The following is a 25,037-nucleotide window of genomic DNA, read 5'->3' on the forward strand; positions in this document are numbered from 1 at the left end:
TTGACTGCCCCAAGCAACTTCCATTCCCATACAACCAATTTAAGGAAGGGTTATCAAATATTTAACAATATGAATTGGATCCTCCCACCATATATTCTTCTCTTTTATTGTGGTGCATGTGCAAGCACCTCACTTCGATTTCTTGTATCTGAAGGTTTTCCAGTGCTTTATGATTTACATGGGAACAAATTTTCTAGTTCCATTCCACCTCCTTCAATAAGTTACCAAATGACCAAAGAACAAGTGTCGTATCTTAGCTTGGGTGAAAACAACCTTATCATGGAGATCCTAGGAATTCTAGGTCAAATATCTTTAACAATATTGAAACTTTAATCTAATGCCTTCATAGGAGAAATTCCAATAAAGTTAACAAATCTGAAATGACTAACATATCTTCGGCTCAACAAGATTAAAATTGCAGGGTGAGTTCCTCAGGGCTTTGCACTTCTGATAGGTTTAACTGTATTCAATGTGTCTAATAATAATTTATCTGTAAAAATTACTAGTCTTTAGTAAAAGTAATATATATTGTGATAGTTTCACTGGAAATAAGTTTCTTAACTCTTACCTCCCTGGACTTTCACCATTAAATCCACTGGATGAGATTGGTTTTCCTCTTCTGTATGCTCACTCTGAAAATGAAAATCCAGTTAAGACATAGAGGCACTTCAATTCTATTGAAATTTCAACTATCACTTTAGTTGCAACTATAGTTTTTATACTTTTAGTTATTGTTGTTCATTTCTAGTGTACAAGATGGCAGATAGATAGTTATGTTGTTTATCAATAAAGAAGAAGAGAGGTTATCACATTTACAAACATTGGATTTTAGCTAACTTATGAAAGCGTAGTTAGAGTTATAGTAAAATTTAGTGCTACAATTTCATTGGTAATGGTGGTTTTGGCGTGACTTAGAAGGCTGGACTGGTCCTAGGAATTTTACTAGTAGTCAAGATACTTTTTGTGGGATGCTTCCAAGGAATTCAACAATTTTATGCAAAGAATAGAACACGTGGATGGGTGTGCACCCAAAACCTTGTAACATTAATAGGCTACCATGTCAGTGAGTCACAAATGTTTTTGGTATAAAATTATTTGCCTAGAGGTCACTTGGGAAAAAATCTTCAAGAGAGATCAAAACAAAGAGTTGAATAGGGCATAATTCACAAAATTGCTTTAGACATTACTCAGGGTTTTACTTATGTCCACAAGGATTGTGTTCCACGTGTTTTGCATCTAGATATCAAATCTATCAATATTCTTCTTGATAAAAATTTCAATGCCTATCTGCCTGACTTTGGTCTTGTTAGGCTTCTAGGAACTTTTGAAACTCATGCAACAACTGATGTAGCAAGAAAATTTGGTTATGTTGCTCCAAAGTATGTGATGACATGTCGTGTTTCAAATAACGCAGATCACTATAACAAAACCCTGTCATTAGTGTCCCTTTTTCTTCCTTTTCTGCATCAAGAACCCATTTTTGGTGCTATTTGCATCCATTTATCAAATATGTTGCAAAACTTGATGCAAAATTTGCACCGAGTTTTGCACCAAGTCTTACACCAAGTTTAACACTAGGTATTTCAATAGGTTTTGTACTAGGTTTTATGACACATTTGTGCCATCCTTTGCACCAGATTTTGTTCCAAGTTTTGCATCAAGTTTAAAACCTAATTTTATTTCACCTATTTTTTCATCCTCTATTGCATCCACTTTTTGCACCTACACTTGCATCAACTTTTTGCATCCCTTTTAAAATCATTTTTTGCATCCCCTTTGTGCCAAGTTTTGCGTCGAGGTTTGTGTCTAGTTTTTCATCTACTTTTGTTGCATCCACTTTTGCATCTTGTTTTTCATCCATATTTACATCCTATTTTGCATCTATTATTGTGTCCACTATTGCATCCAATTTTGTTGTGCCACAATTTGTGCCTAGTTTGGCACCTCCCTTTGTACCCACTTTTGCTTCTAATTTTTCATCCACATTTGCATCCTCATTTGCATCTACGTTTTCATCAACTTTTACATCTATTTTTGCATCTCGTTTCGTATCCATTTTTGCGTCAAAATTTGCGTCAATTTGTGTGTCTCATTTTTTCATCTAGTTTTGCATCAAATTTTGTTGCATCCACTTCTACATCCAATTTTGCATCCACTTTTGCACCCATGTTTACATCCACTTTTGCATCCCTTTTTTCATCTTCATTTACATCAAAGTTTGCTTCCTTTTTTGCATCTATCATTACATCCACTTTTGTTGTGCTACAGTTTGTGCCTTGTTTTGCAATTATTGTTGTACCCACATTTGCTTCCAATTTTGCATCCATGTTCACACCCTCTTTTAAATCCAATATTTGCATCAACTGTTACATCTCTTTTTGCATCCACTTTTATGTCAGGTTTATGCATTGGGTTTTGCGTCTCATTTTGTATCTACTTTTGCATCTACTTCCATTGCATCCATTTTTTGCATCCAATTTTGTTTTGCCTATTGCATCCATGTTTGCATCCACTTTTACATTCCTTTTTGCATCTTGTTTTGCATCCAAGTTTGCATCTTTTTTTGTGTCTATTGTTACATCCAATTTTTTTGTGCCATAATTTGTGCCATATCTTGCACCTATTGTTGCAACCCACATTTTCTTTCACTTTTGCATTCACATTTGCATCCTCTTTTGTGTTCAAGTTTGCATCGAATATCGTTTATTTTTTTGCATCCCTTGTTGCATCCATTTTTACATCAAGTTTTGCACCTCATTTTGCATTTACTTTTGCATCCACTTTTGCATCTAATTTTGTGTCTCCTATTGCACCCATGTTTGTGTCCACGTTTACATCCCTTTTTGCATCTTATTTTGCATCTTATTTTGTCTCCTTGTTGCATCCAAGTCTGATTCCATTTCTACGTCCGTTGCATCCACATTTGTTTCACCACAATTCGTGCCAAGTTCTATGCCTACTATTGTATCCATGTTTTCTTCCACTTTTGCATATGTGTTTTCATCCTATTTTGCATCCAAGTTTGCATTGACTATTGCATATTATTTTGTAACCACTTTTTTGTTAGATTTTTCATCTTGTTTTGCATCTACTTATGTTGCATCCACTTTTCATACAATTTTATGTCTATTTTTCCCCCATTTTTTGTGTTCACTTTTACATCCCTTTTCCAACACTCATCATATTTTCAACATTGATGATATATTATGACATTGATAATTATGAACAACTGATGATAGTGTCAATAATGATGATGATGATGATAATGAAGATGATGATGATGGCATGAATTGTGATTATGATGATAATGACAATGATGATAAAGACGATGGTGGTTATGATGACAATGATGATGATGATGACAATGATTATCATGCTGGTGATGCTAATGAATTTAGCCAATATTCCCATTTTTTAAATGTTGTCACTGTCATAATCATAATCATAATCTTTGGCATCATCATCCAAGTTATCAACATTTTCTCATCATTATCATCATTATCATCTAGGTAACCATTAACAACAATAATGGTGTGAATGTTGATGAAGATGTAAATGATGATGATTTCCATGACATCGATGAAAATAAATTTCATGTCCACATTAGTATAATGCGTAATAAATAATAAATCATGTGACACCACATTCTGGTTACAATTCTAGTTTACAAAGTAACACTTAACATAGAAAGGTCATATGGTACACTCTATGTACAAAGTAAGGTCTTCCACTACGATCATTTCCTCATCAGTTGCTGCCTTAAGAGGGTAAAAGAATAAATGATCATAATACAATGAATATATAAGTTATGGCTATGGTTTCCCAGGGAGCGGGCCAAAGCTGCTCGACCTAGAAAGGAGATCGAGGGGTAGTAACAACATGTTTGACCTAAGAGGAATCAATTGTATTGAATATAGGTCTATAAACTCCCAGGGATAGTTACAGTTCCACTACTAAAGATTCACGTAGGTTGGGACAAATTCACAACAACTTCATAATACAGATGTTAGCCAGAAAAGTTTTCTACTACAGAAAGAATAGGGGAAAGACCCTTATATGGGAGGTCCTCCCATAGGTATCTAATAAGTTTATTATCATGAGATAGAGGGATAGTGGTCTTGGTTTCCTTTTGGTATACAAGTGGGCTCTTATTGGGTTACTTTAGCTTTAGCTTAGCTGAGATCGTGTAACTCCATCACATTCTTGAGCTCTTGTGGTAACATATACATCAAATTATACTACTTCTGTATAAATTCAACAATGAAGTGAGCTCTTGAATTTCCATCTAGTTTGAGTGGGAGAAGTAGGTGGTTGACTATAAAAAGTCAATAGGGAAGAAGTGTAGGGCTATGAACGATTACTAGATGAAGATGGATATTGAGGGAATCAATTACAAAAGATTTGCAACGGGGGGTTTTTAGGGGGGATAAGTCTCCTTTGAAGTGACTATTCTTCTTTTAAGTGCTTCACTCTTTAGTATATAACACATTCTTCCATAAAATGCCTCGATCTCTTATGATAATTGTAATACTTGCTAGGATGAAAGGGAAAATAAGAAATGGATTCCTTCTAATCTTGTTAGAATGTTGTTCCACTAGTTATGGTGGAGATGGCTCAATTAGTGGTGGTGGAGGTTGAGTGGATGGTTGTATAGGTAGAGGCTTTGAAGAAGATGGTTGATCCTTATTTTTCAAAATTCTCTTTATGGGTGGATTAGCATGAGTGGAAGAAGTGGCAGCAACTTCATGCACTAAATTGGTAAGACCATCCCCTACAACATTTCTATCCTTTTTGTTTCCTTTTGGCTTAGTCACTCTTGATTGTGGGTCACCTAAGAGAGAAGCTACTTCACTAGCTATAATAGGAGGATAATAAGTTCTTAGGTGATGTCTAATGTTGATAGTTTATAAGTCCAACACCTTATTGATATCATCCTAATAGGTTATCTATTTATTATTAGTACATTCTGGTTACAAATATTATCTTTTACCTTCTACCAAGATTTTTCTAAGCTCATCTAAAGATAACTTGGTCTCACATCTAGCTAACAAAAATTAGAATCTATGGATGAAATAGGTCATAAATTTCCATTTTTCTTGCTTTAATTATATAAGAATAACCACTTCAAATACATCGATTGGTTTAAGAGCATACATTCGCAAAAAATTATCACATATTTTATAAAATTCTCTATAGAGTTCTTGGGAAGGTTTTCAAACCATTGAAAGGCTAACCTAGTAAGAGTGCGTGGAAATAATTTGGCCATAACTTATAGCCATGTCCTCAAGTATTTACAAATTTGGATGAAATTGGACAAGTGTGTTAGAGAGAGATAACCATAGTGCACTAGAGAGGCCCAAGCACAAGTGTGTTACACAAGAGATGCATGAAGATATGTGCCCTTAGGCATAAACCACTTTATAAGGGAGATAAAGAATATCACAAGATGATGGAATAAAAATACGAGTTGTAGTGTACTTATACACAAGAAGGGCTCTGCCTAGGGGTTAATGAGCATACATGTAAAAAATTTACTAGGTTGGCCTTATCCTTGTAGGTTTTAACCCCGTACATAAATTACCTGCAAATGAATTACTAAAAGAAGAAAATAAACAATGGTGAGAGCATAAAACATAAAGCAAATATAAACAGAGATTTTCCCCCAGAACCAAAAACCGGGACTATCAGATTGATTTTTCATTATCTTCCTTTCAATGTTACAATAGATACATATACATGTCGAAGCATCCATAAACCCCAATCCATTAACCCTGGATTAGAACATAACCGTAGATCCCTTTACCAGATCTAAAAAATACCATGGATAGAAAACCATCATGTCCAAAACCATGTGTGAAATCCATGCACAAAACCATAGGTAGGTCCTCCCACCTAATATAGGGTCCAAATTTTTTTTCCTGGGGCGCTTCCCAGACCCCGTGAAGGGGAGCTACCGCCCCCATACTGCATCCAGTGTAACATACAGGGGGGGCTTCCACCCCCCTGTGACCCCCTCACATGTGGGGTAGTCATGAAAAGAATATAACACACACCCAACATTCTCCCACTTGTTGTTTTCTTTCCACAAGGGGCAACATGAGAGCTTAGTCATTGGTCCAACCCTACAACACCCATTGTTTCTCTACACCAAGAGAATTTCTCATTTCTTACAGACTTTGTCAATACATCTGCAGTATTCTTCAAAGTGTCCACCTTTACCAGCAACACCATTTTATCCTCAACCATATCCCTCATAAAGTGATACTAAACATCAATGTGCTTTGTCTTTGAATGATAAGTAGGGTTCTTTGCCAAGAAAATTGCACTTTGTCTATCACAATATATCCTTATAGCTCGTTGTACTAACCCCATACTTGAACACAATATCTGCAACCAAGCTTCTTCCTTTCTTGAATTAGTTCTTGCCATGTATTCTACCTATGTAGTTGAAAGTGCCACTATAGAATGTCTCTTACTCATCCAACTGACTGCACATCCAAATAGGTTAAACACATACCCACTTGTAGATCTTCTTTGATCAAGATCTCCAGCTCAGTCTGCATCAGCAAAGCCATGGATGTCAAAAACTCTGTCCAATCCTGGTCTTCCTTGGTAGCACAAACCATAATTACTAGTGCCACACAAATACCTGAAAACCCGCTTCACTGTTGTCCAATGCTCCTTCCATGGTTTTGACATAAACCTGCTCAATACTCCCACTGCATGTGAAATGTATGGTCTACTACAGACCATTGCATACATTAGGTTACCAACTGCACTTGCAAATGAAACACGAGAAATGTCCTCTTCTCGTGTCTTGGGACACTGTTCATCAGATAACTTTACACCTACAGGAATAGGAACCTTCACTGGTTTACTATCCTACATATTAAAACTTTGCAGTATTGTCTCGACATACTTCCTCTAGTTTAACCAGAGATTCCTCTTTGCCCAATCTCATTTAATTTTCATGCCCAAGATATAGTTTGCAGAACCAAAATATTTCACGTCGAATTTGGAGGACAATTGGGTCTTCAAATCTTGGATAATTTCTTTGTCATTTCCAACCAGCAACATATCATCCACATACAAGACCAGATAAATAACACGGTCACCAATTAATTTAAAATACACACAGTGACCTTCTTTGCTTCTGGTGAAGGCAAGTCCTCATATAAATGTATCAAATTTCTGATACCACATCCTTGGTGACTGTTTTAACCCATACAAAGGCTTTTTTAACTTGCATACCAGTTCTTTCGTACCCTTCACCGCAAAGCCTTCAGGTTGCTTCATGTAGATCTATTCTTCTAGATCCCCATGAAGAAATGTTGTCTTCACATCCATCTGTTCTACCTCAAAATCAAAAGCAGCAACAACAAATAAAAGTAATCTAATGGAAGCTACCTTGGCAACAGGAGAAAAAATATCACCAAAATTAATTCCAGACACCTGGGAATAACCTTTTGCTACCAAACAAGATTTTTAGTTCTCCACCTTGCCTTCTCCATTCATTTTCTTCTTAAACACCCATTTGTTTCCAATGGGTTTCCTTCTAGCCGACAACTCCACTAGATCCCACGCCTCATTTTTGTGCAAAGATGCCATTTCATCAACCACAGCCTCTTTCCAGAGTTTGCCATCCTCTGAATCTACTGCTTCCCTCACAGTTCTAGGATCTTCATCAGTAATAGATGAAGAAAAAATTGAATAGAAAGAATATGGAGTATACGTTTCTCGTTGCCTTCTTTCTCGAACTGATCTTCTCAAAGTTGGAGTTTGTGGCTCTTCATATTCTGATTCTTATTCTGTTGTAGAGTCTGATTCTTCCTCCTTTAGTTCAAACTCTATCTTCTCAGGTTCCTTTGGTAGGAATTCAAGTTTAATAACATATTTCACCTCTCTAAACACCACATCTCGGTTGTACACAACCTTCCTTATTTCTGGGTTCCAAAGCTTATAACCTTTTAAACCATCCTTAAACCCAATAAAGATGCACCTTTCATATTTACTATCCAACTTTGTTCTTTTATCCTTTGGAACATGTACATATGCATCACATCCAAATACCCTCAGATGTGAAAGAGAAGGTTTGAGTACTTCGTGGTGAGTTTCGACGTGGTCTCTCTTTATACTTGTATTCCTATCAATGAGGCCACGAAGGTTATTAATAAGCTAACTGACCCTGATACGGCTAAGTTAGTTGAGCTTTGCCTTACCTCTACCTTTTTCAGCTTCGAGGGAGAATTCTATGAGCAGACTTGCGGAGTTGCCATGGGCTCCCCCTTGTCCCCTGTCGTCGCTAATCTCTTCATGGAGGAGTTTGAGTCTAAGGCTTTGGCCTCCTCTCGTCTCTTACCGAAGCTTTGGAAAAGATTCGTTGATGACACAGGTGTTGTCTGGTCTCATGGTCCTGACGAGCTGGATCGTTTCTTTAGTCACCTCAATAACCAATCCGCAGCCATTAAATTCACGATGGAAAAAGAAGATAATGGTTGTCTTCCGTTCTTGGATGTTCTCATCTCTAAGAAGGTGGATGGTTCCTTTTCTCATCAGGTGTTTAGAAAGAAGACGCATACTGAGCAATACTTGCATGCTTCTTCGCATCATTTCCCTGCTCAGAAGTTAGGGGTTCTTAGCACGCTTGCCACCCGTGCTGTTAGAATTTCGGATGAGGAGAGCCTGGAAACGGAAAAGGCTCATCTCCTAGATGTCTTTGAGAAGAATGGTTACAATAGGCACCTCGGTCAAAGAGCCTTCCTCAGGGCCAAGAAGGAGCCTTCAATCCGAAGGGTTCCTAAAGATCATATCATGGGTGTGAACCTTCCTTACATCCAGGGGACCACGGACAGGATTGCGAGGATTCTGAGGAAGTACGATGTGCCCGCAACTTTTAGACCTCTCAATACTATCCGTGGCTCCCTCAGGTCGGTGAAAGACCCGATTGACCCTAAGGACATGAAGGGCGTCTATGTCATTCCCTGTTCCTGTGGGACCCCTTATATTGGTGATACTGGTCGCTCTATCAATCAACGGATTAGCGAGCATTCGGCTGACTTAAGACATGGTAGGACCAAGTCCTCAGCCCTGGCTGAGCATGCGGGGAAGACTATGCATCATGTATGTATAGAGGAGGCTCAAGTCATTGCCAAAGTTGCGCAGTTTCACCATCGTAAGTTTAGAGAGGCCCTGGAGATTGAGAAAAGGCCGAACAATCTTAATAGGGATGATGGCTGGAAGATTAGCAGCTGCTGGGTCCCAGCCTTGTCTTCCTAGCCTCCTCTTTCCCCCTTTGTTAGGTCTTAGGGTTTCTGTCTTCCCCTCCTTAAGTTTCGTTTTTAGCGGATTAGTCCTAGTATTATGGAGTGTTTGATTCATTATTAAGTTATTTCGAGCTAATTATTGTATCCCATTTATGATACTATTGGGTATATTATTATTAGATGAGATTTTTTGTTTCCATAATTTCAATGAGTTATGCTTATATTTAATTCTACTATACCTTTAACTAATGTCTAAAAAACCCTTTAAAACCTTATAAGTAATAATATATTGACCTAATGTCATAATTTTATTGGAATAACAGATTATTGAATAAATACCGATTATTTAATATAAATTATTAATTTAATTATGAGAAGAGATCTAGTTTACCAAATTAAGAAAGTATTATGAATAAATATATGATATAACAATAATATTAGTTATACTACTAGAATAATAATGATTTAACATGAACACTATTTGTTTGTTTTTAATAATAGTGGAATTATAAATTATTAAGTAAATATAGATTTTTTAATAATCATATATTATTGTATATAACCTATTATTTTAATTTCGAATGACCATTATAATTAAATAATAAATAATATTGATATATTTTTAAAGAACAAATAGAGAAGGTCTAACTTACCATTGGACCATTAAGTAATTATATAAACATACAATTACCTAAGAGTAATAGTAATTTAATACCATTTAAATAATATTAGAATAATAATAATTAATAATGATATATTTAAAATAATATATTATATTTTTATTATTTAAAATAATAATTTAGTATTATTAATTTAACCCTAAATTATTATTTAAATAATAAATTATTAATTTAAATAATAAATAATAATGATATATTTTAAAGAACAAATAGAGAAAGTCTAACTTACCTTGGACCATTAAATAATTATATAAACTCGAAATTACCTAAGGTAACTAAATTCTAAGAGTAATAGTAATTTAATACCATTTAGATAGTATTTATAGATTATTTGGTAAATATGAACTATTATACGAGATATAATGACCATAATAAATATGGATATTATATTATTATCAAAGGAATTTTAATTTTAGGTATTCATATACATTTATTTACCTGTTTTTGCTATTTATAGGAATGTTAATAATTAAATTAGTGTTGACTAAGATCATTAGGTCAAAATTAGCCGTTAGCATTATAGCCATTGGAATCTCTGCACACTCTATTTAATCAGCTAAGCCGGATTGGTTCTTCAACTTGTCCTGACGATGAACCACACTGGCTGGTTCGAAACGCGTTGACAAAAGATTGGTTATGTGATTTTGCCGAAGATTATCTAAACAATGTTATGGATCACAGAAGTCTAAATTCCTAAATATATTTTTCATAATAATTTCACCATTTCCGTCTTTATGTTTTTTTTGGGAAGAAAAATACAAGTTGTTATAGACATTTTTGTGCCTTACAGCATAGAGCATGAAATGTCAATAATCTAAGGGATCCAAAGTCCCTAAACATGTTGTTCTTACCCTTAGAGGAACAAGGTCAGCAAACCACAGCACTGCAAATCAGTTCTCCACTGAAAAACACTCAAAAACAGGTCAGTTTTGGATCATTGCAGCTGCTCCACTAGGCATCTGCACTGCATAGCAGGTACAACAAAGGCTACCTGCGTTGCATAGCAAGTAGAACAAAGGCTACCTGCGTTGGGCGTACTTGGACATGTGGAGGAATCTTTTTCTCAAAGTGCCAGTGCCCAGGAAGCTTCTAAAAAGACACTTGATGATAAGATTCGCCTAATGATGAGTTAAGAGCTTCTAAAACTCCAAGTGGAAGACAGAAACTCCGAGTGAAGAACTGAAGAACAACTGGAGTTGAAGAGGACAACAAGTCACACATCAAGCTGACTTATCTTCACTCCAAAACTCTATAGAAGGATCTCATCCCATGGGATCTAGAGGCCGGAATTTTGTGCAAAGAATTGCTGTTGGTTTACAGTTGTGAGCATTGGGTGATTGCTTGAGGGAGGTGAAGAAGAGATTTCTCTCCGTCGGGAAGGTGATGCTGGATTGGACCTCTCATGGTTGTATCACCGCCTGAACCTTACTTCCATATATTAATAAAGCATTTGAGGTTCTTCTATTCGCATGTGTTTCAATGATGTATTGTCTTACTTGCGTATTTGATTTATGCTAATCCTTGAATCAGTTATGAATGCATGCCTCTTGTAGTTTCCTTTCTTTGTCTTGTTTGCAGGATCTCATGTAGCTGGGCCCGTGAAAAGACTTGGAGCTGGGAGCAAGCGGCGAATAGAGGAGATTGGATCGACCATTTGCGCAAGACATCAGTAAGTGGATCTCTTCCTTCTATCTCTTGCATGTCATAAAGAAGAAACTTTAGATAGCTTTGCTTTCAGCTGTTGCTAAGGAACTGTCACCCTTAGAGTGGGTTAGGGTCATTCCGAGTTGGATACTTTCCCCCACAACAGACTGGCGACTCCGCTGGGGAACGTGTCTTGTTGGTAGCTTGTGTTTCTTGCTATTCATTTCTTAAACAAAAGAGTACCGAATCGAACTGCATGCGAGTCCTTCGAATGCAAAGTAGAGGGCAGCTACTCTAGCCCAGTGCTGGGCCTGTTTATGATTTGAAGAGCAGATCCAAAAGGACTCTTTTTAGCTCTTTGTGATAGTGTTCATCTTCCTTTAATCATCCTCTAGTGTATACTTGACTGACAGCCTCTGATTTGGCCAAAAACCGCTCATTTTTGAGCAAACTGTGACCTGGAATCTGAGAGAGACGTGACTTGTCTCATCAGTGCAGCTGCCACAAAGGCTACCTGCACTGCAACGCAGGTCCCGAAGGGGCTACCTGCGCTGCATCTCAGATTGACAGTGCAGCACCTGCGCTGATCCAGTTTTGCCTTGTGCAACTGGGATTCCCCACTGTCTGTTGCCCAGTTTTCAGTATTGTTTTTGCAGCCTGTTGTCAACCTGTATACCCAGCTGAAACCACTTCTCTTTGCCTTCATTCCCCCTCAGTTGTATGAAGAAACCGTGATTGTTATTATTGTATTTCTTGCTGCCATTCACAGTTTCCCATAGCGAAAGTGAACTAGTCTTGCTATGACCTCTTGGATCTAGACCTATGAGAAAGTGTCGTTGTGATTCTGAGAGCTAGTTTATTGCTGTTCATAGCTGCTTGAGCATTTGCTTTCGTTATATGGTTCGAATTTCAGTATTTCTTGTGTTGAAACGAGTGAATCTTAAGGTGTTCTTTTGATAATTGGACAAACACTTGTTGCTTTCGCTTGAAATTGAATTCGAAATCATACAACAGCTTTCTTTTTGTAATACATCAACATTAAGGAAGAAGAAAAGAAATACTTGCATTGTGCATGTGCATTTTGACAGTTTGCATGCCGATTTAGGAAAGGTGCATCAGTGTGTGCTCTATGATCTGTTTGAAAAGATGATGTCTTTCTTTTCCTTCAGTAGTTAAGATTTTCATAAGTTGAAAGAATCGAAAAAGCTTGCTTATCATTCTTAGACTGCATTTAGGAGTTGTATCATACATCACGTGGTGATCCATAAAGGCAAACTGCTAAGCAAGATCAACCTAAAAAGAACTGAATTTATCTAACAACGCTTTGAAACATAACGAAACACAGTAGAGGTCTAGGTAGAGACGTGAACCGGCGTTGTTAAACATAGTGACTGTCGATCTCTACGAAGGTGGGTGATTCCTCCTGAGGGACGATAGCACTAATACGGATTTGTGCCCCCGCGTACCGTCACGTATATTGGGGGACCCCTATAGGAACAAAGCCTTTATCCATAGGAAGCTGTGTCGGCCGCCCTACTGATCGCGATGCAGTGAACACAACATTCACGAAGATCGACCACTCGTACCGTAAAACGTATTCTGTGGTTTCGCGAAAAGTTTGGCACACCCTTGCCTAGAACTCCAGAGTAGTTTCTTTTGGCCTTTTTCAAACTCTATAACTGAAAAAGTCCATCCGAGCATTTGTCACTTCGGGCTCGTTAATACATCGAAGGAGACTAGAGTCATCTTTAGCTTTTTCTCGACTCTTAAAAAGTGAAAAAGCAAGTTGTGTCTAAAGCGTCGTCATAATAAAATTCATTTTAAACGGAACATAATCACCTCCTATTCCTGCGTTGATCTTCGAAGTTAGTCTTTTGGCATCGTAAGTTCTTGTAGAATCGCTGAAATCTTTTGGATAGACTCAAAATGTCTGAACAACCGTCAACATCTAGGACTGTGTCGTCCGACACAGCAACAGCAGAGCCTCCTGCTGCCACTCCAACGATGTTTGCTGGTATACCATCTGTCCTGGCAAATTGCCAACAACAAGCCGGAGTCCCATCAGGGACAACAATATGGTTAGTTCCTATTTCTTCATCCGGATTATCATCTGGTACTTCTTATGTTGAAACTCAACAAATTGATCCAATGTGTCTTCAAAGGCCAATTTACCCTTTAAGTACTGGATTTCCACCATGTGGAGGGCAGTATGCTCTTTCATTGTTCCCTCCCGGAGAACAACCATGTGGGAGTTTACAACAAAGTTCAGGTCAAACTGGAATCACATCTAGCGGTTGGGTACCAATGCTGCCTCAACAATCAGGAGTTGCATATTCAATGCAACCAGTACACCCTGTGTCGAATATTCCCACCACACCTGCTACGGCGAATGCGTCGCAAGTACAAGCGCTACCTGTTGTAATACAACAACCTCTTGTCTCGGCGGCTCAATCACAATCTCAGGGTAGTGCCTCCTTATCTGGAGCGACTCAGGCTCGAACAAGTACTGTGACTCCTCATCTTGGTCAATCATCCAGTATTGGTCAACAACAAATGGTCCAACAACCAGAGCTGGTTCAATCTCAACAACCGCCATTCCAGCAATCATATCAAGGACCTGAGCAACAAGTCTTTGTAAGTAATGGGCAACCATGCTATAATGGTTATGCCCATCAACTTTGTCAAAGTTGTCAACACTATGCTGGTCTGCAAAGACCCATTGCTCAGGCGATACCATCTTATCCTGGATATGCTTCGCCTAACCTGAACCAACAGTTGCCCTTTGTAGCAACTCTACAATTGCCAGATCTAAACCGGCTGACGAATGATCCAATTGCTTATGCCCCTTGGTGGCCAGCGATTCCGCATAAACTTCCATCGGACATTCCTAAATTCAATGGAAATCCAGGTGAAGACCCGTCGAATCACGTCATGACTTTTCATCTGTGGTGTTCATCGAACACTCTAAATGATGATTCGATAAGACTTCGCCTCTTCCAGAGGACATTGACAGGTCCAGCGGCTAAATGGTACATTGAATTGCCAAGAGCCTCTTTCGACAATTTCAGCTCCTTAGCCACGACTTTCTTAACCCATTTTCAATTACCGATAAGGTATGAAACGGGAACAGAACTCCTTACCAACTTCAAACAGACAACGGCCACTCACATATCTGATCATATACATGAGTGGCGACGTCGTCGTAGGATGGTGAAAACTTACGTTCCCGATCAGCTGTTAGCTGAATGGTTTATAAAGTCGTTACTTCCGGCTATAACGGAAGATGTGGCCAAGGGGGGAGTCGTAACAGAGGAGCAGGTCATTGCTCGTGCTCAATATCTGGACTTAGTATATACTCAGTCTGGCACGCTCTACGACAAAATACCTGACGCCCCCAGACCTGAATTTTCAATTCCTCCCCCTCCTAAATCGAATACTGACTCTCACGCCAGCAATGGCGTGACTGGAAAACGCAAAATTTCTAGTCAAAATGCAAATGAGGAACTTCTTGCCTCAGAAGTAAATGCCATGTCGGCCGACAAGGGAAAACAACTGAAGCAACCAGGGGGCAAGAAGAAAAAGAAAAGGAAAGGGAAACCCCCGACAGGGTGTCATATATGTGATGAGGATCATTGGACGAAAGATTGTCCTCATATAGCTGAAGTTAAGAAACTCTTCAAGAGTTCAAAAACCCCAGCAGTATTGACTGATCCGTTTCCTAGTCCAAGACAAAATCTGGTTGCTAATCAAAATGCTTCCCGATCCCAAGTGCTTATGTTGTCCACCTCAAAGCAGCAAAATAATGCTTTGACAAGGAATAAAGATCACAGGAATCCAAAGCAATTGAACAACAAGGCAAATAAACAACCTAGTAGTTCAACAACAACTTTGACCAAAGTTGTGCCACCCATCGTTCCTAAACCAATGATAAAGTCGCCAAAGGGAGTAGTACACAAATCGACATTTAATCCTCGTGAAAAAATAACACAGGATTACAATATAATAGAGGACCTGACCCAATCGTCGTCCGCTATGTTGACAATTGAGGTAGCGCAAAATTGCACCTCCCAAGAGCAAGCTTTATTATCAGCCATAGGTGGGATTGGCCCAATGGATTCCAATCTTCTGGCCTTTGATCATAAAGGATATGACCCTCAGATACCAGCTCAACTAGCTTTCCTTATTCAAGTGAAAGCCCTCAACAAAACTGTTCATCGAACAATTATTGATGAGGGGGCATCTACATGTCTTATGTCGATGAGTTGCTGGAAAAATTTAGGCTCACCACCTTTGTCGAAATCGTCAACGACGTTAAAAGCATTTGATGGACGATCATACACTCTATACGGGATTTTAAATAACTTGCAAGTTGAACTGGGGGGCAAAACAGTAGAAGTTGATGTGGAAGTAATTGACAGAAACCTCGATTACAACATCCTACTGGGAAGGCCTTGGATATATGCCATGGCTGCAGTTGTGTCGACCTACTTCAGGAGGATTGTATTTCCTTTTCAAGGAAAAATTACAATCGTCGACCAACAAACATTTCTCCCCAACAGTTCTCAAGTTACGGGAAGCAGCACAATGATCCATGAAAGTAATCAATCGCTCCAAAATATTGGAGTAGGTCTCCTAAAAGACCCTGCCTTAATGGGTACTTTTGCCCTACCACCGGCGAGTAATCTGGCGGAAGTAGCCACAGTGGAAACCTACAATATGAAATCTTCTATATCCAACGGATTCGGAAGATTCCTAAATATTTTGTCAGCATGGATCATCGCCCTAATGGAAATACTGTAAATACAGTGGGCCCCGAGGACGGTTCTTATCTCGTGTCAACCTCGTTAAAAAATGAAACAAGGAGTCATGAGGATAGTTCTTTTACTATGTCAACCTCATTAAAAAATGAAACAAATCCCCTTTTCAAAATTCAAAGGTAAACCTTCATTCCAACCACCAAGTTGAATGCAATGAAGCTTGGGGGGCACCCTCCTTTGACATGCGTTATTATGATGCTGGGGGCATGCAAAAGAACGAGCAGTTTTGGCAAAGTTCATGCTCGTTAAAAAATAAACGCAAGAACCGAGCAGTTTTAATGCGGAAATTCATGCTCGTTAAAAAATAAACATAAGCTTGTGAGCAGGCTTTCCCCCAGAGTTCAAGCTCATTCAGAAAAAATGAACCGGTAAATAACCATTTGAGACCGTAAATTCATCAGCCATAAAAGCCTTGGTCGTGTTTGTGCACCGTCACCTCCACTTTTCATTTGGCCGATCATTCACATCCACTTGATTGTTTACCTATTTTGAGGAACAGCTGCGAAGAGTGATCCCACCTAGCCATCCTTGTAATACTTCCGTTATTGGAAAATTCCAACCTGTACCTGGAATCTGCTACTATCCCTGTTTATCACTCGTTCCTCAAAAGACGAGTCTCCTTTGAGCTCTTTTCACTGACTCGTAAAAAATGAAAAGTTTGCCGAGTTTTGGCCTTCCAGCTCGTTAAAAGGACCGGAAGAGCTATCCCTCCTCTAGATTTTAATCTTTTTGGACCTGAGGGATTATTGCACAAAAGGATCGAGCGCTTGTCTAGTTCGGCTCGATAAAGATATCGAACATTCATCCCTTCTGTATTATTTTATACTTTTTCGGACTTAAGGGATTAGATGACGAAAAAGGACCCCTGGAGTCCACTTTATGTACCCTTTTCAGACTCTCTAAAAATGAAAAGGACCGAGTTGTCTTTGTCGCTGGGCTCGTTAAAAATATTAGATAGCGACAAACTTGTCTATAGACGAGAACGAGTTTCCCTATTGCTAGGCTCGTTAAAACATAGCGATGGGCTTACCCGAAGGGCAGGTTATAGAACAAGCATATGTTATCCTCCTCAAGCTTGACAAAAATAAAGAGGTACTGGTCAGAAATGACTGGGGAAAAATTGGGAAGAACCTCAAAGCTTAATGGTAGCAAGTCGCTCTTGAACATGACACTTTTGCCTCCGTAAATATCGGGTTGGGTTATTATCATTCACCGGTCCCTTCACCATGGTCTCGCCATACCATCCATACATGGGGTAATGCTACCGATCCATCACATCAGTGTCGTTATATGTTCAAAAGATGTCATTCAGAAAGTGTCAACCGGGTCCCATCCACTACCGTACATCATCTTTCATCCTTCCATGACCGCCACCCTGAATCATATTTCACAGATCGTTTTCACCATCATCACTAGCTCCGTTCCGTGTCACTGATGTGGGATTCATTAAGGCCCTCCTTTGACAAATCACTTCTTGTCGACATCAGCTCACTATCCAAGAAGTTGATCTAGGAACACCCCCTCAGTACTTTGAAGCTTGCATGCCTCAATGGCAAGTTTCTCACTCCCGGCGATAGGTATACATTAATGACCTTCGACCAGGAGACTTTGCGTGGTGTTCGACGTCAGATCCTATATTCACACCACGTGAATTGTGCTGCAGTACCTTGAGGGTCATCATCATTATCGGTGATTCCTCTCGCGCGTGTTAACAGTTTACGTTATTGACTGGTAATCAAGCGATGTCTTTCCATGTTCGACTTCAAGAAATTCTCACATGGATCGACTTGTACTAGAGTGAAGATCGGACAAGTTTGAAGACCCCGGATCTAGTTTCATCCATCCGGGCTGCGATATATATTCAGGAGATAAAAACATAGACATGTGCAACAGATGATCATCCTACTAAAAGGATGATAATTAAAAGCAGAGAATTATCAGTCTATTATCAGACGATCGTCTGTTTATGTACAGCAAATGTTTATAAAGCTGAGCATGGGAAATGCCCGCCTCAGCTAGATCATGAAAAGAAAGTATGAAAAGATAATGTATTGTATTGTATTTTGTTACAGGTCACCTCCCGACGATTTGAATGAACTTCGGATCCTCCTAATAAAGCATTTCACCCGATAAACGACCTCATACTTTAGGGGGCAACTGTTATAGACATTTTTGTGCCTTACAGCATAGAGCATGAAATGTCAATAATCTAAGGGATCCAAAGTCCCTAAACATGTTTTTCTTACCCTTAGAGGAACAAGGTCAGCAAACCACAGCACTGCAAATCAGTTCTCCACTGAAAAACACTCAAAAACAGGTCAGTTTTGGATCATTGCAGCTGCTCCACTAGGCATCTGCGCTGCATAGCAGGTACAACAAAGGCTACCTGCGTTGCATAGCAAGTAGAACAAAGGCTACCTGCGTTGGGCGTACTTGGACATGTGGAGGAATCTTTTTCTCAAAGTGCCAGTGCCCAGGAAGCTTCTAAAAAGACACTTGATGATAAGATTCGCCTAATGATGAGTTAAGAGCTTCTAAAACTCCAAGTGGAAGACAGAAACTCCGAGTGAAGAACTGAAGAACAACTGGAGTTGAAGAGGACAACAAGTCACACATCAAGCTGACTTATCTTCACTCCAAAACTCTATAGAAGGATCTCATCCCATGGGATCTAGAGGCCGGAATTTTGTGCAAAGAATTGCTGTTGGTTTACAGTTGTGAGCATTGGGTGATTGCTTGAGGGAGGTGAAGAAGAGATTTCTCTCCGTCGGGAAGGTGATGCTGGATTGGACCTCTCATGGTTGTATCACCGCCTGAACCTTACTTCCATATATTAATAAAGCATTTGAGGTTCTTCTATTCGCATGTGTTTCAATGATGTATTGTCTTACTTGCGTATTTGATTTATGCTAATCCTTGAATCAGTTATGAATGCATGCCTCTTGTAGTTTCCTTTCTTTGTCTTGTTTGCAGGATCTCGTGTAGCTGGGCCCGTGAAAAGACTTGGAGCTGGGAGCAAGCGGCGAATAGAGGAGATTGGATCGACCATTTGCGCAAGACATCGGTAAGTGGATCTCTTCCTTCTATCTCTTGCATGTCATAAAGAAGAAACTTTAGATAGCTTTGCTTTCAGCTGTTGCTAAGGAACTGTCACCCTTAGAGTGGGTTAGGGTCATTCCGAGTTGGATACTTTCCCCCACAACACAAGTGAGGGGCGACTTCATTTAATTGAGAATATCGTTTGTTTGTTGCTGAGCAATAATGCCACAATTGAAGATCGTTTGTTTGTAGTGAGCAACAATGCCACAATCAAACATAATTTGTTTGCAGTAGGTGCTAAGCAACAATGCCACAATCGAAGATCACAATCACCACAACCAATGGTAAAGCCTTCCTCGACCACACTTTCTTTGTGTTTTAATGGGTTTTTCTTTTTCATATCCATGAATAAATTGTTGAAGAGAAGTTGGGCGACATTATAATATTTTGAAAAATGCAACAATCAAAAGTTTTCAGCTGATTTTTTCCATTTTTGTGAAAAAATTGGGTGACATTAGATTATTTTGAAAATGCAACAATTAAAATTTTGGGGCACACTTTTCTTTTCACTCATGATCAGGAATCCCTCTTGGAATTTAAGAAGCTCATCACCAAGGATCCTCATAATTCCATGGCCTATTGGAGTGTTGAAGTCCCTTTGTGCAACTGGACTAGTATTACCTGCAGCCATTGCCATCCACAGAGAGTGGTCACTCTTGACCTCAGTTCCAGGGATATGGAAGGCTCTATTTCTCGTCCCCTCATCAATTTGTCATTTCTCCACTCACTTGATCTTTCTAGCAATGTGTTCCACCCTCATATCCTAGTTCAATTGGGACATCTCTTTCATTTGAAGAAGCTCAGTTTGTTCGACAATCAATTAAAATGAGAGATACCATATCAACTCAGTAGTTGCAGAAGTCTGGCATTCTTAGAGCTCTCGTTCAACATTTTGAATGGAAATATCCCCGTGGAGCATCAAAATGTCATCTAGAATATTTTATTATTTATATAGATCACTAGAATAACAAAACAACAACTTCAATCTACTCAGTGATGTCACTCATCTATTTTTTTCCTAATGACATTTTTTCTCTCTTTATATGATAGGAGTCATAGTGGGTGTTTTTCAATATTATATTTTCTATGGTTGGCCAATTGAAAAAAAAACAATATTGTTACACTATTTTGGCATCACATGGGTCTTTATCTATTGGATGGTGCATTAGAGAAATTTGGATATTGAATTTAGTGGTAAATATATATTCCATGATATTAAAAGATATCATATTTAAAATAATTAATTTATCACTTCCACCAATTATTAACCCATTTCTCTTTTCAAAAAATATCTTTATCAATTAAAAAAATGTTAAACATTACTACAAATCAAGGTAACAATTTGCATTATATTATAAAATGTCTAATATGTCATATATCTTACATTATAATATAACATCTCTAATATGTTTCTAATATGTTATACAACGTGCCACAATTATTGAGATATGATATGATGATGTTCCACACATGTGCCAATGAAGTACTGCTAATGTCATCATGTTATCTATATCCTTGATTGAAGTGATTAAATATTAGGATAGAAGACCAAAAGACAAATTACAATTGAAATGACTTCTAAAAATTATGAAAATTTTGGTTTTTCCATATTTGCTTCCTCATTATATAAGATCAGAATGAGACTTGTGTGAAGTTTTGAACTAATGTTTGGACCTATTCAGCTATGTATATGTATGCAACATTTGATTTCTTTTTGAAATAACAAGGTACAATTTTTTCTTTCTGAAAAAAATAAAAATAAAAATAAAAATAAAAAAATAAAAAAATTGACATGCAACCATGTGTACCAATGACTAACAAGAAGATATTGTGATTGGCATGCAACAATGTGTACCAATGACTAACAAGAAGATATTGTTGTTGTAGAAATAATTGACCTACAACCATAGCTTTGAAGGATCCTAAGGAGTTATACATGGATTGCATAACCTTAATATCAAAAGCAAGAAAGATTTGATGTGATATAAAAAAAGTGACTTGTGGTGAAATTGTAATATTTTATTATTTAAACATGCCATTTATACAATTGTATGTATTTTGTTTTTGGAATTATTTACATTAATGTATGTGTTATTTTATATGTTCTTTTATTTATGTTATTAGAAATAAGAAGTTATATCTATATATATATTATATTGGCAAAATTTAAATAAATAAAATAAAATTATAACTTTACTTTAAATTGTTATTATTATTATTATTAATTAAAAAAATATATATTAAATTAAAATAGATACACTTCAAAAAAATATGTAAGAAAAAAAATATAATAAAGCAATAGTAAATAGTATGTAATAAATGCTTAATAACTTTTTTGAACATTATAGTTTTCATACTATTATTAATTGAGTAATTTCTATATAACAATTATTTTTGTGCATACATTTTTTTTATATTAAAAAAAAGAAATATTGTTAAAACAAATGTTTTTAATTTTAATCAAATTTTATTAATGACTAACTTCGTTTCTCATATTTAGCAATTTATATAATAAATTTTAGATTATCAAATTTTATTAAATCTTGTGTTCATAAATTAATTTAAATATAAAATATATATAGATTTATTTTGATCAAAGTGACATATATTTGGGTAAATTTGATAAAAGTAAAATAATTAAAATGATGTATTAAAAAATGTTTACATGGCATTATTTTATTAATTTCTAAATTTTTCTTAGGTGGTTATTTTTTAGTTGAAATTTCCTCCAATTGGAAAAGTAATTAACATGAGGTTGGGTAAAATGGATTTCTTGTTGAGAATTCTTAGTAGTCATATACTATCGCCAACATCTTGCATCTCTTCATATTCTTATTATCCATTTGGGTCATGGGAAGAGGTGACCAAAGGTACCTTCTTTGTGTGGATGTGAATTTACTTTGGAATAATGATATATGCAATGAGTGATGATTTGATAGTCATATATGTAAATTAAAATTTGTTATTTTTTTATTATATAGAATTATTGTATATGATGACATTGCTAGTTTTTTTTATGGATGTCAATTTCCCTTAAATTTATTTACAAACATTGTTATCAATTTGAAATGCGATGTCTTCTTTAATGATATTTAAAAATTGTGATATATTTCATTATGCAATTGAAATTAGTAAAATGAATCCATAAAGGGGTCCATAATGAATTGTGATATCTTCTTTAGTGATATTTAGAAACTGTGATATATTTCACTATGCAATTGAAATTAGTAAAATGAATCCATAAAAGGGGTCATAAATGGAAAGAAAAATACACTCTACACAAGAATTCGAATGCAAATGTAAATGGGGATGTAACCATGGATGCAAAATTTGGACTAGAATTGGATGTCAAATTAGGCATTAAAACAAGATGAAAACAAGGACACGAAAAATGTTTTAAACTAGAAGTAAAAAATGGTGCAACAATAGACACAAAGAAGGGAACAAAACATGGCATACAAAAGGATACCAAGTTGGGCACAAACAAGGATTAAAAAATGGACACCAAACTAGATGCAAAAAATGACATACAACTAGATGTAAAATAGGATGCCAAGTTGGCTGCTAAAAAGAAACAAAAAAGGATGCAAATTAAGATGCCAAATGATGATGCAAAGAATGGTGCAAATTTGGGATGAAAATTTGGGTGCAAAAAAAGGAAAAAAAAAGATGTAAGAAAAGACGTAAAACAAGATGTACAATGTGGATAAAAAATGGGTGAAACCAAGGACACCATATTGGATGCCAAAAATGAGGCATAATCATATGAAAATTTAGACTCAAACTTAGAAACAAAAGAAGAGGCAAATGTGGACACAAAATGAGGCAGAAAAAGGATGCAAATTTGGATGGCGAAAATGATGTAAAATTAGATACCAAAAAGGATGCAAAACTGGATGAAAAAGTGGATGTAAATAATGTTTCAACATTGGACACATAAGTAAACACAAAAAAGGTGCAAAAATGGGTATAAAAGTAGCTCAAAATTGGATGCAAAAAGTGATGCAAAACTTGGTGTAAAAGCAAATACAAAAGTGGACGTAAAAAACAACTCAAAATTGAATGTAGCATTAGACACAATGAGATGCAAAGGTTGACACAACACATGACTTAACATAGGATGCAAATATAGATGCAAATTTGGATGCTCAAAAGGGTGTAAAATTGGATGCAAGAAATTATGTTAAAAATGATGCAAAACTGGATGTAACAATTGATGCAAATATGGTGCAATATGGGATGTGAGAAAAGGAGGCAAATCAAATGCAAAAGTGGATGTAAAAAATGGTCCAAAATAACATGCAAAAATGGGCACAAAAATGGATGCAAAATTTGATGCTAAATCAAATTCAACATATGGTGCAAAGATAGGCACTAAATCAGGTGAAAAACTAGATGCAAAAATAGTGCAAAACTAGATGCAAAAATAGGTGCAAAATTAGAAGAAAAAACTAGTGCAAGATAAGATGCAAAACCTGGTGTAAGACTAGATGCAAAAATCGATAAAAAATGGATGCAAAAGAAGGTGCTAAATTGGATGCAAAATATGGTGTAAACTTGACGCAAATGATGGCGCAAAAATGGAAGAAAAGGATGGCACAAAATAGGAAGCAAAAAAAGATGAAAAATAGATGCAAAAAATGGCACAAAAGTAGAAGCAAAGCCTATCATAAAATCAGATGCAAATCTTGGTGCAAAATTTGACACAAAAAATGATGCATAATATAGTGTAAAAAAGGCTTCAAAATCTAGCATGAAAAAGGATGCAAAAAAGGACGATTTAAAAATTGTACAATAGACCCAGATTTAGTGCCAGGTTGCTCATCCCAATTGCAAAAAGAATGAACTAAAATATGGCACTAAATTTGATGCAAATTGTTTGTTTTGTTGTAGTGGATGTTTATGTTATGGGGTTGTGCTTTTAGACTTGTTTTATGACAAGGAATATCTTGATCCTTCCATTTATAATGGATTCAACATTTTTTCTTGCGCATGTATGTTGCTTCGATAAGGACAGGCATGTGAGCTTTTCATTGCAAGCCTATGGGATGTAGGTCCTCATGGTGATTTAATTGATACATCACACATTACTATCAGGTGTACTATGGATTTAGTTTCAATTAGGCCATCAATGAAGAAAGTTGTGCAGTGACTGAAATGATCACAACCTCCATAAGTGCACTTACCAATTAATGTTTTTTTGTAATACTAGAGTCAAGGTTATAATTCAAACGCCTTGTCCTTTAATTTTTTGTGTCAAAGATCAAAATCTAAATTATATTTCTTAGGAGATGGACAAAATGTCCTTGTAAAAATATTAAAATATGTTGTTTCCAGTCAATTCCATAGCATTAATGCTTCTAGATTGACTGGTCTCTATTACACTGAGTCTGCTAAAGAATGTTCAGGAATATCCTCTTACGTGGTGTAAGGATGTCTGAAAGTTTATTTGAAAAATTTAATGATCCCAACTCAAATAAAATTGCCTTATGTTTTTAGAGGTGAAGATTCAATTGGTTGGTGCCCCTTCTTGT

The 25,037-nt window shown here is 36.9% G+C and overlaps 1 pseudogene; it reads left to right on the plus strand.

Moving 5' to 3' along the window:
• Positions 1-279: 279 nt before the first annotated feature.
• Positions 280-24,679, plus strand: LOC149230315 (LRR receptor-like serine/threonine-protein kinase RPK2 pseudogene; annotated as a pseudogene).
• The last annotated feature ends 358 nt before the right edge of the window (positions 24,680-25,037 follow it).

This window comes from Pinus tabuliformis, chromosome J, assembly GCF_031772625.1.
Source record: "Pinus tabuliformis cultivar Carrire ecotype Pingquan chromosome J, CPIR1, whole genome shotgun sequence".
NCBI lineage: Eukaryota > Viridiplantae > Streptophyta > Pinopsida > Pinales > Pinaceae > Pinus > Pinus tabuliformis.